Consider the following 13,112-nt stretch of genomic DNA (forward strand, 5'->3'; position numbering starts at 1 on the left):
GAAGTGACAGGCTTCAGATCTCTCAGAAGGACAGAGCAGCTCTTCGCATGAGTGTCCTGCTGCCCTTCATGCTTGGACTGTCCCATATGCATTCTGGTTTACCATTAAACACTGACAACCAGATGGAAAAGGACACATTTCTCATAGTCACTTACCAATATTTCAAAGTCCCTTTTGTTTTTCAAGCAACCTAAATTTACCAGGTGAGGCTTTTTAAGATTTAGAACTTTTTTTTACTTGATAGACTGATTCTTTAGATGAGAACTGAAAGATTAAGTACTAAGGTGTAAGATCTTATAGAGGGTAGTATTGCAGAAAAATATATCAAGTAGCATTAATATTTCAGTTCTCATGAGGTTTTTTTATTTTCTATATATCTCTGTTGACCATCTTTAGATCATTTTTCAGGGGAAACAGTTGATCTGTATATCTGATTGCTAATGGTTTTTGTACTGCGTTAGAATAGCATTAGTTTCATATTTTATTTATTTATCACTTAAAATCCATTAGCAATTGCTTTGACTATATGTATATATAAAATATATGTATATATATAAGATACCAATCAGACATAGTTTAATAAATTTGCACTGGAAGATCAAATTTCAAGATCATTTTTTTCATATTATACCAATGGGCAATTTCAATTGGTTTGAAACCATGGTTTCAATCTCGATAGGAGGTAAGCTAAGGTGAAAGTGGTGCCACAAGAAAATAGATCAGTTTGCTCATCAGTGTCTTCAGCAGATTGAGGCTATGACCATTTAGTGAGAACATATTTGTACATGTACAGCCACAAAGAATTCACTGTATACCAGGCAATTGAAGGACAGGACCTGCGGCCTCATCCTTCAATTGTCCAGTCTATCCTCAATTTCCCAGTACCGCAAACGGGCGTTATTGCTTAATTTGTCACTGAAGGTTATATTCTCTCAGCCAGTAAAAACTATTCTTCACATGTGTCAAATATAGCTTCCTTCTAGCATAACTCTATTGAGTTGACTCTTGAATGAGTGTACTCGTTCCATGAAGAACATCCACAAGAATGGATAAGCATGCAATTCTGCTCGACTGAAGCAGTGAAAGCATTGAAACACCAAACGTGAAAATAAATAGATATTCTTACAGAAGAATAACATCAGTTAAGATGGAATAAAACAGCTAAATTGGATTTCTACTCTGTCCCATGACCATACATTTCAAAAGATCAGAATGTAATGACATAAACACAAATTCAATAAAGATGGCTCAGGAGTAAAATTGACTGTAATTATACAGTACTAAAATTGGCATTATGTAATTCTTCACTTTGTGAATGATTGCATCATGATTAGGTGTACAATGGAGTAAAGAGATAGGATCAGGACAGCTGTTTTTAATGTTGCGCAACTAAGAGTTTCATGGGATACTGAATACTGATATTCCAATTGAAGTTTGATTAAATTTGCTGCTGTTGCTTTAAAGTTCTGGATTTTTTTCTTATTTTCTGTATGGAAATGAGGGGGATGAGGTCAATGTGCAATGTCTTTGTGTACACAAATTCCGTGGGTAACTGCTGGTTTACTCTTGCACAACCATAGGTAGAAAACCAGGCTGGATGACTACACCTCTAAAATCTGCTATCATTTTCCTTCGACGGTGAAAATTGCTTCGTGTTCATATGGTTAAGAATCACATTGAGAATCATATCCCTAGAGTACTGTGGTAGTTTGAAGACATTGAGATAAGGTTCTGTGCCCTACTAAAAGGGACAAATCTCTCATCCCCCTTGACATGCAGGTACAAGTGTGATATGATATCAATGCATGTGTTATAGTCTCTTTAAATAAAGTATGTGGCAGACATTCATTATAGAAATGAGTTTCTCATGAGAATTGATTGCTGTCCTGGGAGTATAGTGTGTTAACCATGGAAATTGTTAACAAGACTGGTCAGCACATTGGTCATTTACAAGGGCAGCTGGCTGCATATAAATATTGATGAGCTTGAGTTTAAGCAATTTAGGGCAAAGGTTGAGATGTGAAGTGTAGGAATTTATGGTTTAGCATCAGTGGACAGCTTACAGAATGAATGAATAGCAGGAGGTGATTACAAGCCTATAATCTGATTATGAGGGACTTAAATAACATGAGAGTAAATCGTTGAGTTGTTTGTAAACGCATGCTAAACTTTGAATTAAAATATTAGCTAATTTTATACATTTTTTTTCTCTTCAGGCCTTGGCCTTCCTTCCTTTAAATTTGCTATCATCACCCCTCTTCTCAAAACTATCAACCAGTGACCCCACTGTCCTTGCAAACTACTGCTTATTTCCAGCCTCTTCAAAGACCTTGAATGTGTTGTAGTCTCCCAAATTTATGCTCCTCTTTCTTAGAACTCTATGTTTCAGCCCTATCACAGTAGCGAAACCACTCTTATTAAAGTCACAAATGACATCCTTTGTGACTGTGATAAGGATAAACTACCCCTCCACATTTTACTTGACCTGTCTGCAGCCTATGGCACAGTTGACCACACTGTTCTGAGCCAATGCTTCTCCATCACCGTTCAGCTAGGTGAGACTATTGTCACCTGTTTCTATTCCTATCTTTTCAATCACAGCCAGAGTATCACTTGCAATGCACTTCGTCCTGCACCCTTTCCTCTGGTGTCCCCCCAAAATCTGTCCTTGGCCCATTATTGTTTCTCATCTGCATGTGACCCTTTGGCAATATCTTCTGAAAGGATAGCATTTGTCTTCACGTGTACGCTAATGACACCCAGCTCTACCTCACCACAACCTCTCTCCACTCTTCTACCATCTCTGAAATTATTGGATGCTTATTTGACATTCAGTAGTGGGTGAACAGAAATTTCCACCAGTTAGATTTTGGGTAGACTGAAGCCATTGTTTTTGATCCCTGTTCAATACTCCATTCCTTGGTTAACAGTTCAATCCCTCTCCCTGGCAACAGTCTGAGACAAAAGCATCCTGTTTTAATCTTGATGCCATCTGTGGCCTTAAGAAGACCTTCCAGCCATATATTCATACCATCACTGTGACCAGTCATTGCTATCTCCATACTATTGACGTCATTCTGTCTCAGTATATCTGCTACTGAAACCCACATTTATGCCTTTGTTACCTTTAGACTTGATTATTCCTATGTAGTGCTGACTGGTTTCCACATTCTAATCCTCATAAACTGTCATCCCAAACTCATAAGAACATAAGAAATAGGAGCAGGAGTAGGCCATCTAGCCCTTCGAGCCTGTCCCGCCATTCAGTAAGATCATGGCTGATCTGTCGTGGCTCAGTTCCACTTTCCGGCTGTCTCCCCATAACCCTTAATCCCCTTGCCTATCAAAAACCTATCAACCCGCGTCTTAAATATATTTAGCGAGGCAGCCTCCACCACTTCAACGGGCAGAGAATTCCAGAGATTCACCACCCTTTGAGTGAAGAAGTTCCTCCTCAACTCCATTCTAAACTGCCCCCCCCTTATCTTGAGGGTATGCCCTCTAGTCCTACTGTTCTTTCTGAGCGGGAAGAGCCTCTCCACCTCTATCCTATCCATCCCATTCATCATCTTATATGTCTCAATCCCCTCATTCTTCTAAACTCTAACGAGTAGAAGCCTAGTTTATTCAGCCTCTCCTCATAGTTCAACCCCCTCAACTCCGGTATCAGCCCAGTGAACCTCCTCTGCACTCCCTCCAAGACCAAAATATCCTTGCGTAAGTGCGGCGACCAAAACTGCACACAGTACTCCAGCTGCAGCCTCACCAGTGCCCTGTACAGTTGTAGCAAGACTTCCCTACTTTTATATTCAATCCCCCTCGCTATGAAGGCCAGCATCCCATTTGCCTTCCTGACCGCCTGCTGCACCTGCAAGCTGGGTTTTTGCGACTCATGCGCAAGGACCCTGAGGTCCCTCTGCACCGTTGCATGCTGCAGTTTTTCACCATGTAAGTAATAGTCCTTCCTACCATTATTCCTACCAAAGTGGACAACTTCACACTTGCTAACATTAAATTCCATTTGCCAGTTCCTGGCCCATTCTCCCAGCCTATCTAGATTCTTCTGCAGACTTTCCACACCCTCCACACAATTTGCCGTTCCACCAATCTTGGTGTCATCAGCAAATTTCGATACCATACACTCGGTTCCCTCCTCCAGATCATCTATATAAATGGTAAATAGCTGAGGCCCCAGCACCGATCCCTGGGGCACTCCACTAGTCACCAACCTCCAATCCAAATAGCACCCATTGACCCCCACTCTCTGCCTCCTATTTGACAGCCAATCCCCTATCCATGCTAACGCCCTACCCCCAACTCCATGCCCCCTGACCTTCTGTAATAACCTCTTGTGTGGCACCTTATCAAACGCCTTCTGAAAATCAAGAAACACCACATCTACTGGCTCTCCTCTATCCACCGCCCTAGACACATCCTCATAGAACTCCAATAACTTTGTCAGACACGACTTCCCCTTAATGAAACCGTGCTGCATCTGCTCTACCAAACAATTCTCCTCAAGATGCCTCGCTATTTCCTCCTTGATGACGGATTCTAACATTTTACCTACAGCAGACGTTAAACTAACCAGCCTATAATTCCCTGCCTTTTGCCTGCCACCCTTCTTAAACAACGGCGTAACATTAGCTGTTTTCCAATCTTCTGGCACTTCCCCGGAATCCAGCGAGGTTTAGAAAATAATCATCAAGGCATCCACTATCACCTCCGCCATTTCTTTCAGAACCCTTGGATGCATTCCATCCGGTCCTGGGGACTTGTCCACAATCAGTCCCTCCAGTCTGTCGAGCACTGCCTCTCTAGTAACAATAATGTCATTCAGGCCCTCCACTCCTACCATCTTTCCATCGCTAACACCTGGCAAACTATTCACGTCCTCCTCTGTGAAGACCGAAACAAAAACAAAACAAAACAACGCGACTGCTCTTGTCCTAATGTGCACTAAGTTCCATTCAATGATCACCACTGTGCTTTCTGACTTATCTTGGCTCCCAGTCAAACAACATACTGACTTTAAAATTCTCATCCTTGTTTTCAGCTCCCTCTATGGATACGTTCGTCCCTCCCTATCTCTGTAATCTCCAGCCCCACAACCCTCTAAGACATCTTCGCTCATCTAATTTTTAAGCATCCCTGATTTTAATTGCTCCACCGTTGTTGACTGCGCTTTCAGCAGCTTAAGCCCCAAACTTTGGAATTTGTCCCTTACACTTCTGCACCTTTATACCTCACTTTCCCCCATTAAGACACTCATTAAAACCTACCTCCCTGACCAAGTTTTGGTTATCTGACCTTTTATCTACTTATGAGGCCCAGCATGTTTTATAATGCTTCTGTGAGCCACTTTTGGCACTTCATTACATTAAAGGCAATATATAAATGTGAATGGTTGTTGAAATTACATCTCACCCCTCAGATTGCTCTCTGCTCTGTTCATACTTGTTCAGAAGCTAAATATTTTTACAGACAAACATCATGGGCCCTGACAATATTCCGGTTACAGTATTAAAGGCTTGTGCTCAGAATTTGCTGCGCCCCTAAACTAAGCTGTTCTAATATAGCCACAACACTAGCCAAATACTACAATGTGGAAGATGGCCAAGTATGCCCTGTTCACACAATGCAGGACAAAATCCAACCTGGCTAATAACCACCCCATTAGTCTACTTTTGATCATCAGTAAAGTGATGGAAGGGGTTATCAGTCATGCTATCAAGTGGCACTTATTTAGCAATAACTTGCTCATGGACGTTGAGTTTGTACTCTCCCAGCATTAGTCAGCTCCTGACCTCATTACAGCTTTTGTTCAAACACGAGTAAAAGAGCTGAATTCCAGAGATGAGGTGAGAGTGACTGTCCTTGATACCAGGGTCACATTGGACAGATGCGACATAAAGGATCCCTAGCAAAACTGGAGTCAATGGGAATTGGAAGGAAAACTCTCCACTGGTTGGAGTCATACCTGGCACAAAGGAAGATGATCGTGGTTGTTGGAGGTCAATCACCTCAGCTGCAGGACATGAATGCAGGAATTCCTCAGGATAATGTCCTAGGCCCAACAATTTTCAGCTGCTTCATCAATGACCTTTCCATCATAAGGTCAGAAGTAGAGATGTTCACTGATGATTTCACAATATTTGGTACTGTTTATAACTCCTCAGGTACTGAAGCTGTCCATATCCAAATGCAGCAAAAACTGGACAATATCCAGGCTTGGGCTGATAAGTGATAAGTAACATTTGTGCTACGTAAGTGCCAAGTAATGACCAATTTCAGCAAAAGACAATCTAGCTATTGCCCTTGACGATCATTGGCAATACTATCACAAGATCCCCTACTATCAACATCCTGAGGATTACCATTGACCAGAAAGTGAACTGGACCAGCCTATACTGTGGCTACAAAAGCAGGTCAGAAGTTCAGAATCTTGTGCTGAGTAACTAATCCCCGGACTCCCCAAAAGCCTGTCCCAACCTACAAGGCATACGTCTAGAGCGTGATGGAATACTTTCTACTTGGACGAATGCAGCTTGAACAACACTCAAGAAATTGGCACTGCCGAAGACAAAGCAACTCACTTGATTGGGATCCCATCCACACTCCCTCCACCACTGACGTATAATGACAGCAGTGTGTACCATCTGCAAGATGCACTGCCACAACTCAGCAAAGCTGCTTAGGCAGCATCTTCCAAACCCACAATCACTACCATCTAGAAGGGCAGATACCTGGGAACACCACCACCACTACCACCTGGAAGTTCCTCTCCATGCCACTTTCCATCCTGCCTTGGAAATATGTCACTGTTCCTTTGCTGTCAGTGGGTCAAAACCCTGGAACACCCTCTCTAAGAGCATTGTGGATGTGCCTACCCATGAACTGCAGCAGTTCAAGAAGGCTGCTCACCACCACCTTCTCCAGGGCAATTAGGGATGGGCAATAAACGCTGGCTTAGTCAGAGATGCTCACATCTCATGAATGAATAAAAATAATTCCTATGGTATAAGGCCTTGTTTTTTTTCTAATTTCAATAAAAATTATTTGCCAGTAAAGCCTGGCACAGTGTAGCAGTCAGTGTGCTAATTGGCCACTTCCCAGAAATCATTAAGATTCCTTGCTCACCCGTGGAGGTGATTTTTCAACCTGAGTTTGTTGTCTGAGAGAACGGTGATGTGGGTAGAAAATCCGGACAGAATGATCCAAGCTCCTTGTGGTGACATCACGAGGTTCACAGTCGAAAACCAAATTTTAATGGATTTCAATGAATTTGAATATAATTAGTAAACCCTCTAGCACATAATCTTCATTGACGTGATTTTTTTTGGTGAAGGTTTTTTAAATAGGCGTTCAGTCAAGGGGATCCCACTGGTAGTACTAAAATAAGTATAGTCCCTGGGTGGGGATGGGGGAGAAACGCAGGCTCGGATAGTGCCTTGGCATGCCTGGTTGCACAGTGCCAACCTGAGACAATGGACAATGCCAGGGGTGGGCTATGTGGGAAGCCCCAGAGAAGCCCCTTATGTTTGTTGGTAAGGGCTGATACTTGTGAAGTTGGAGTGGCGGGGTTTTTGGGGGGGGGGTCGTGGGTTCCTGGCTGGGGAGTGTGTCCTTGAGACTATGATGGTGGGTGGGGTGGGGGGAGAGGAGAAGCTCTGATGCTTGCAAGAAGGAAGGGGGAATCCCTGATGTTGGCACTGTGTTGGGGGAAACTTCAGATGCTTCCAAAGACCTGGGGCAGGTCTTTGGAAGCATATTTTGAGACTAAATATGGTGGTGGATGGCTCTGGTAGTGCCCATCCCACCGACCAGAATGGCAGGAACCCCATGCTTCTTCACTTGGAACCTCATTTGTTATGCACAGACGTGTTTCCCTCTGAACTGGAGAGGCGGGTGCCCTTAGTTAATGGGTTGGTGCCATATTTAAACACCAGTCCAACACACTCCTAACACTCCCTTCAGCCCACCAGTCTTCAGACCGTGAAGGCAACCCATGGGAAAAGGCTAGCAACTACAAGAAGAAGTCTGTTCCTCAATTCAACCATGTTGTCCAGAGCCCATCACTTCCAAGGCACCCATGCTTCACTTGGACCTCTGTCCACCACTTCTGGAGTCTTCATCCATCCCCTTCTAGTAAATGATGTGATATCCTTTTGACTTCCTTTGTGAGCTTTTTATGCAGCCATGTTGGGCTCTAGGTTCCCTTCTCTCAGTCTTCCCTCTGCCTTCCATTGTAAACCTCCTTCATCCACTTCCTTACCCCTCTGCCTTTCATCAGAGCCCTCGCACAGCCCCACCTCTCCCTCCCCTGCATAGTCTTTCTTCCACAATGGCCCCTCTTGTTTTCCTCAGGCCACCAAACCCCAGCCTCACCTCACATTTCATCCCTGGTTGAAATTTGGACCTTTGTTGCGGTGGCTGCATAAGTTCCGCAGCACAGTGCTGTTCAAGTGGACATTGGTATGTGGCACCAAGTCGGAAGAAGACCTCTGTACTCACCAACCCCAAGTACTGATCCAACTCGGTGACACATGAAAACCCATAGGTCCAGCAGCACAGTGCTGCCCATGAAGGTCAGCTTGGCATGGCGATGGAGGCAGGAAACTGTGTAGCCTGACAGAGTGGTGAGCCATCCTTCACCATATTTAGTCTCCAAGTGGGAAAATTTTGCCCCAGGCCTTTGGATGATGATTTTTTTCTATTAACCTGACTATGAGAATAAAAAGAGGGACACAGGATAGAAAAACATAGAAGATAGGAGGAGGCCATTCGGCCTGTTGAGTCTGCTCCACCATTCATTATGGTCATGGCTGATTGTCCAACGCAATAGTCTAATCCTGCTTGTTTTGGCGTCAACTACTTCCTGTGGTAATAAATTCTACAGACTCACCACTCTTTAGGTAAAGAAATGTCTCCTCGTCTCCATCTTAAATGGTACAGAAACATAATGGATGGATCCATGTGAACTCCACAGTCACCTGTGGGTGAGGTACCTAGTCTGACATAAGTTAAAATATTCAGATTTCCATTTGACTTAGTGATAAAACTTCCTTCAGTAATGTTAAAACACCATAGATGGAATTTTCCCATTTTGTTTCAGTGTCAGGCTTTGACTGAAAATCAGTGGGAAGCCCTCCAGCTGCACAGCCCAGTTTTCACTTCAGACCTTGAGCCACTTGTAAATCTCGCCCAGTGATTTTTTTTCTACTCTGTCACTCTGGCAGGGTAAGGCTGAGTAGAGCCGGCGCTCAGCTCCCCAGTGAATGACCCTTAGCCATCCCTCACACAAATGTTAGGAACCCCCACAAAGTCATTGGAAGCAGAATAGGTGATGGCAGAAAGGTTTTATTGCACTCACCCCGAAACCCCTGGTGAACTGAGGACTATTTTGTGCATGCCATTCTTTATCAATTGGATTTGATGCCAGTGTGGTTCCCATTGATGTGACACAGAATCAGAAAGCCTGGTGGAGAACCGTTGGGCAGCTATTTTAATGAACATTGAGATGCAAATAATGTCTGTGCCACCCACCATGAGTCCGCTATTGGCAGAATGACAACATAATTTTGCGCTGGCGGTTTCCAACTTTGACTCTCTCCAGATTTTCCATGCCCCCCCACCACCAAACCCATCCCTGGCGTGTTGAGAAAATTCCGTCCAAGGATTTCAGTGTTTAAAGTTTATTTATTAGTATCACAAATCAGCTTACAGTAATACTGCAATGAAGTAACTGAGAAAATCCCCTGGCCACCACACTCCGGTGCCTGTTCAGGTACACTGAGGGAGAATTTAGCATAGCCAATGCACTTAACCAGCACAGCTTTCAGACTGTGGGAGGAAGAGGGAGCACCCGGAGGAAACCAACACAAACACAGGGGGAACGTGCAGACTCTGCACAGACAATGACCCAATGAGGCAGCAGTGCTAACTACTGTGCCACCCCATGCCGCCATTTTGTAGACTGGCAACAGCCCGTTCAATCTCAACATCATCTTTACTGTCTTGATTTTGTCAGACTACTTGTCCTATATCCAATCATGGATAAATTGGAATTGTCTGGCAGCTCGAAAGCCATCGTCGTCTTCCTCTGCCAAAATCCTGAGTTACTGATTCCACTCCCTGGTCACCATTTTAGCTGAACTGAACTGTTTGCAATTGACCACAGGATCTTATTTGATCCTGAGCAGTATTTCCATTTGTATATGCCATAGAGTATCTAGTTAATCCTAATTCCATGACATATCACTCTGCCACAGATTATCCAGTACTAAAAGCTCATCTATGTATTTATTTCTTTCATGCTGGACTATTCCTGTGCCTTCCTGATCAACCACCCATTTTTCACCCTCTTAGACCTGAGCTCGTTCAAAACTGCTGCCCATTCCTGTTGTTTCCCCCAACGTCACAACCCTCCTGGATCTCTGTTCTCCCAACTTTGCACTCCTGTCATCTCACCATTGACTTTGTCACCTTGGTCCTAAACTGGATTTCCACCCCAAACATCTCCATCTCTGCTCTTCACCTCGTCCTACTCCTCTTGAAACTTACTTGGTTAGCATTGTGAGTGTGACCTACACTTCAGGGACTGCAGCAGTTTAAGAAGGCAGCTCACCACCACATCTCAAGGGTAATAAATGCTGACCTAGCCCGTGATGCCCACATCCCTTAAATGAATTTTTAATAAAATTGACCAAGCTTTTTGCCCCAGTTCCTAACATCTGTTTTTTGGTTCAATGCCAGTGCTTGCCTTGTGTGCCTGTGAAGTGCCTTATGGTTTCCTAATGTTAAAACCACAATATGAATGCAAAATGTTACTGCATCACCCATTTCTCAGAAGAGTTCATGGATTCACCCTGTTTACTACAAATAGATCATGGAAAAGGGTTGGGCAAGAAGGAAGACAACATAATGAAATATATTTGTCATACTAATTACAAATTGACAGTTATGTTGTGCAACTTCAGAAAATCAATCAAAAGTGTGGCAGGTTTGCAGAGAAAAGAAGAGAAATCTCCATGTTCGTTTGCTCCCAACACCCAGCTTGCACACCACAAAGAAGATTGAGAATTTGTTTCATGCTTTGTTTGACATCGTTTACCATAATTTGAAATACCATTTTGGAGAAAGTGAGTCCTTTAGCCACTTTGACCTTGAAAGTTCACAAACTCCTGAAAATCCTTGAGACAGTAGGGCGCGTCTATAACTGAAAGTTAGTCAGTGTAGGATGGTTTTTGTTTTGAAGCAGTGCTAAATGTATGTGGCATGACTCATGTAGTGAGATCTAACCTGAAAGAAGGTGAAACACACTCCTACCTCTGTGGAACTGTACTCAGCTGCACCCTTGTGTTAGACAGGGCGCTGACATCAGTGTCAATAAACCTCTTCATAACAACCCTATAAATATTGGGTCGTATCTTCCAGAATGTCATTTTTTTTTTTGAGGGGTTCCCCTAAGATGTGCTGGCGATACCCCAACACCCACCAGAAATTCCAAGGGAGGTTTTGCACAGTAATTGCCTGGAAAATGCAAACTTTCTCTGGGCAATTGCTCTGTGCTGGGAACCACTGGAAATGTGATTTAAATCACATTTCAGGTATTCTGACCATCATACAGCAAAACTTACCGACACAGGTGAGAAAAATTCAAACTAGTTCTAGCTTCAGACTAATGTTGCACAATCACAAACCAACCACCCAGGGGACATCCTCAATACCCCTGAGCCCCCCAGAAGACTCCTCTCTCACCCCAACTAATTCCTGCCCCCCACTCACCCTGCCCTCCCAAAGCACCCAAATTCTCCGCCATTACTACCCCCTTATGGGTCTCCTACAACCCCTGATTACCATTCCATGGGATTCTTCCAAGGAGACTCTTTCCCCAGTCCCACATGGAGACACTCTCCTGCCAGGCTTGACACCACCTCCACTTCTACCAGGCTTGACTGCCAACCTACGTCCCTCCTAGGCCAGAGTCTTCCCTGCCTCTCCCATAATGCCTGACACCAATACCCTCTCCCAGGCCTAACCTGATCTGCCACCCCCCGCCCCCACAAACTCCATTTAGGGTCTGACCCAACTCCTCCTCCAATTCCACTCCAAGGCCTGGTTCAACATTTAAATCTGCTGCTTCTTTTAACTTACCTGGTTTACGCCAGCTGGTGCTGTAAAAAGGGGGTGTGGTTTCCCTACCTACGAGCCTACAGTCCCTTGATGTCAAGACCTGGGTGCCACCTGGCCTGAGTCAGAAGGTTGGGTGAGGTGAGTTTACCCGAATTTCAAGGTAAGACTCAAATTGCCCACAGTGTGAACATATCTTAATATTTCTGAAAAATCACAATACTGTGCATGCTGGAACAAAATAAGAAAAACAAACAGAAAATGCTGGAAATGCTCAGCAGATCAGGCAAGGTTTGTGGTGAAGGAAACTGAATTAACATTTCAGGTCAGTGCTCCATCATAACTGGAAAAAAGAGGCAATATGTTTCATTCAAATACAAGAACTGGGGAAGGAAAGGGGTTGGGACTAGGGAGAGCAAAGGTGAAGATCTGTGATATGGTGGATCTATCACTACACATCCCTGACTAGCGTTGAGCTAGTTTGATGGGGGAAATGTTAATGCTTGTTTTACTATCACTTAGTCTAGCAGCATCAACATGATAAATAACTTACCTTTTCCCATAGCCATGGGAATTTTGGATGTTGCCTTCATAAGTAGTGTATACTTCATGGGGCAATATTCACGTGATAATTACTGTCAATGTCATCTTAGCTATATTAATAGATATTTGTATATTTCAGCTTTGCCGCATCACTCCTTTATAGCAGAGTATTTCAAAAGGAAGCAAGTTGGCCTGTCTTTTCTCAGGATACTTTGCTTCATATACCTCTTCTGCTGAAGTTTTTGCTTTATTGGCTTATAGAACAAGGCAGCGGAACCCGCTGTGTTGTATACTCACAAAATGACTGATCAGGTCTCGAAGATCCATTGGGTTGTGTGAAGAAGATGATGTCAGGTACAATTGTTTCCTTTCTGTTTGCAAATCATAGAGATCTGGATGGATTAGCTAAGCATAAATAACCGAGACAGTAGTAGCTG

The 13,112-nt window shown here is 43.6% G+C and overlaps 1 protein-coding gene across 1 annotated transcript in view; it reads left to right on the forward strand.

Moving 5' to 3' along the window:
- The window catches only part of LOC145348390 (adhesion G protein-coupled receptor D2), a 265,728-nt gene that overhangs the window by 109,698 nt on the left and 142,918 nt on the right, over positions 1-13,112 (forward strand). The window lies entirely within an intron of this gene.

The sequence above is a fragment of the Carcharhinus amblyrhynchos genome, chromosome 9, assembly GCF_965287045.1.
Source record: "Carcharhinus amblyrhynchos chromosome 9, sCarAmb.v2.hapA, whole genome shotgun sequence".
NCBI lineage: Eukaryota > Metazoa > Chordata > Chondrichthyes > Carcharhiniformes > Carcharhinidae > Carcharhinus > Carcharhinus amblyrhynchos.